This window comes from Haliaeetus leucocephalus, unplaced genomic scaffold, assembly GCF_000737465.1.
Source record: "Haliaeetus leucocephalus isolate CR32 unplaced genomic scaffold, Haliaeetus_leucocephalus-4.0 Scaffold450, whole genome shotgun sequence".
NCBI classification, from domain to species: Eukaryota; Metazoa; Chordata; class Aves; order Accipitriformes; family Accipitridae; genus Haliaeetus; species Haliaeetus leucocephalus.
In genome coordinates this window covers 18,292,261-18,296,107 of record NW_010972886.1, presented here as the reverse complement: position 1 = coordinate 18,296,107, position 3,847 = coordinate 18,292,261, and positions in this window count along the sequence as shown.

Here is a 3,847-nt window from a genome sequence, read left to right as displayed (position 1 = left end):
ATTATACACAGTGAATTTAAATCCTTGCAGGCATTATAGTAGGTGGGTTTGTGTTTAGATTTAATCATCAAGCCAAGACTGACTTGATCCATCATGCCAGCACAGGACTGACAGACTTAACCCCAAATTGCACCCTCTGATTCTTACACTTTAGAACTCAATAGTATAACTTTATCAGTCACATTTTTGTTTGAGATGGATTTTTTTGCTATAGGATACATCAGTTCATATTCTCATGTTTTATTTAACAACACTTTATGATTTAAGAGAACATTGCGATGATCATGCAAGTCTTCAAGGCTGATTTCCTTATACTAAGTATTTATTTTTACCCAGTGGTTTAGTTCCTTATTATGTTTTCAGATAAAAAATTTTACTACTAACTAGAACTGATTTACCTGAAGATTCTTTCTTTTTATTTACCAGTGAAAAGACTTATTAAAGCTTAGACTGAAAAATCTGAACTTTATTTTCACATGGTTGTTTTGGTGGAGACTTAGTGGTTTATTGCCTTAGACATTTATGTGGAAGAGTGTTAAGCAAACTAAGAACTTTGACATGGCAATGATAAAAAAAATGTTGAAAAGTAGACAGAAGTTTAGTTTCATGAAATATTCATATCTACATATGATGTCAAACAAAATTCTTGAGCTGTGAATAGGATCACAAGCAAAAGAACTTTGGGGATTACTGCTTATCCTGGTTTCAGCTGGAATAGAGTTAATTGTCTTCCTAGTAGCAGGTACAGTGCTACGTTTTGAGTTCAGTATGCAAAGAATGTTGGTAACACTGATGTTTTCAGCTGTTGCTAAGTAGTGTTTAGTCTAAAGTCAAGGATTTTTCAGCTTCTCAAGCCCAGCCAGAAAGCTGGATGGGCACAAGAAGTTGGCACAGGACACAACCAGGGCACCTGACCCAAACCAGCCAACAGGGTATTCTATACCATGTGATGTAACATCTAGTATATAAACTGGGGGGAGTGGGGGCAGTGGGATCGCCACTCGGGGATTAACTGGGCATCAATTAGCAGGTGATGAGCAATTGCACTGTGCATCATTTGTATATTCCAATCCTTTTATTATTACTGTTGTCATTTTATTAGTGTTATCATTATTAGTTTCTTCTTTTCTGTTCTATTAAACCGTTCTTATCTCAACCCACGAGTTTTACTTCTTCTCCTGATTTTCTCCCCCATCCCCCTGGGTGGGGGGGGAGTGAGTGAGCAGCTGCATGGTACTTAGTTGCTGGCTGGGGTTAAACCACAACACTGCTTTATCTTAAAAAAAATAAAAGCTCATTTCAGAGAAAAATACAGTTGATATATCTTCATGCCCTAGACAGAATCAGGATGTAGTGAATTAGTGCTTTGATAAAAGGAAAAGTCTTCCCTGCAATTTGCTGTATGGGAACACAGTTGTTCTACACATAGACTCTCAGAATAACTGTTTTTAAAGGCACAAAGTAACACAAAATCTACACAATATAGTCTAGCCACAGTAAAATAATAGGTTCACAATTTCATATCCATCACCATATAACTTGTGTTACTTAATGTAAGCAGTCCATGATTTTAGAGCATGACAGGGACAAATTTAGGTCCCATCCACACAAAGTTTGGCTGCAGTCCTGTAATGTGATCTGTGTACGCATGACCCTTTGCACAGCACTCCACTTGCTTAAGTGGGCCTCCGCACAGGTGTGTGGGTCCTCCCACACAGATCAGATTGCTGGATTTGGATCTTGCATTATAAATGGATCAGAAGACAAATGTTGTAACCAGGTCACCTGCCTGTGCTATGGGTATACTGTAGATTCATCTATAATATGTTTAATTAGTCAACTGCCAAGCAAATATTTTAGCAACTGTTATTTTTGTCCATGCATTATTACTTCAAGAACCTTTCATTTTCATTTTTCTAGAAGGGTAATCAAATCCTCTTTCAAAACTGAACTGAATGCAGTACTTCTTTCAACCATTCTGTTAAATTTTTTCTCTAGGTTACACAGTAATAATTACAATATAAGTAACCAGGTAGATCATTCTCAAAGATTTTATAAAATATATATGGTTGAATTTCAAGTTTTGCAGTTCTACAGCACAAAGTAATTTTTAGTTTATGATGCAGCTAAAGAAAACTGTTTCCTTCTATGTTGTTCTATTTTAACACGTGACTTCATTTTTGCCGAACACTACTTTGTTTTTTGGCTTGTTGAGTTATACCTAGATGCTCTCTTATCAGACACCCTTTTCCTACACTTTTCTACAGAGTGCTTAGACTCTCTATGGTATGAAGACACCATATGAGAGGTATATAAGCTTAAAACTTTACTTCGGTTGACACTTTTACATCCGTTCCACTTGATTTTTAATTTCCTCTAAATAAGCTGACTCATGGCTGTTGGTAATAGTACTGGCAAAACCCTTACAGGCTACAAACACTTCACTATCTTGTACTAAAGCTTATAGAATAAAAGTTGTTTTGTGTTTATTTCTGCACAATTACAACATTTCTATTCAGTAGTTCTGCAACAAACCATTGTTTTATATCTTATGCTGAAGAAGGCAGACTACTGCTCTTCAAGAATCCCACTGTGTGCCTGTCTTGTCTTGCAGGCTTCTAAATCTAACCTTTAGTGCTAAAGAGAAGACAACAGCTACTGTTAGCCAGCAATTTGCAGAAAGAGGAAAAAAATTAGGTGAAGTGAGGCCATCTCTTATTTCACAATTGATCAAGATTATGCCTTCAGAAAGTTTTCAGTCTATTTAGATACGATGTAATAAACAGGACTGCAAAATACAGACCCTGAAAAAGCTTGTACAACTTTGCAGTAAAATCTGTAAAGTTGGAAATCCTATTAATTTTTCTTCAGAAATGAAGTAGTGAGAGTGAATACAATTTAGGAGAAGAAAACACAATAAGGGAACAAAGAAAAGCAGAAAACTACTGAAGAAGAGAGAAAGTTTATAATTTTGCTTGAAGAAGTAAACACAAAGGAAGAATAGAACATTATTTTAAAGGATAGAAGAGAGAGACTGATACACATTGCATTTGACAGAAAACAAACAAAAAAAAGACACTAGAAAGGACAAACTAAACTCATAGAACTTCTAACCTTTTTCCTGGGTATTCACTCCACTCTAGGTAACAGCAATAACCAGGCAAGAGCAGCAGTAGCTTCTTTTATCTAGAGGCTTCGGTATCCTTTGGGAAACCACTCATCAAAATCAGCGGGGGACCATTTGCAAGTGGATCAGGTTTAGAGTTTGGTTCAGATAAACAGTGATGAAACAGTTGCACAAATATTAAAAATTCTAAAGAAAATTTATAGCTAAAGATATCAGCTAGCAAGTTGAGGGCTGAGAGAGAGGGGTGAACTCCAAAGAAAAATCAGGAATGTTAATAGTTGTAGACAGTGCAAGAAACTCTACAAAAAAGCAGCAGGAGAGCAGAAATGCAATCATGGACAGGTCTGAGGAGGAGCCATGTTAAATTAAAATGGTGCAGAAAAACAGCAGCATAGTTACAAGTTGAAGGATGAATTAAGACAGCAAGGCGGGAGGTTATGTGCCTGATGGGACATCTGCGTGAACGCCAAAGATAGTAATTTTAGGAGTGGGACACATCAAGTAGATACGGTGGTGCGGGGTGACAGCCACATAGAGAGAAAGCAGGAGTAGTGGGTATTGAAAGAAAAAAAAAGGTTTTAACAGTTTTCCAACTATTCTGTGCCAGAGGTGAACAAACAGCATAAGTAATAAAGCTACAACTTTCAAAATAACTTTAACAACCAAAACAAAAGCTTAATAAATAAGAATTTTTTTTATTGATAGTGGTCAGTGTCAAGG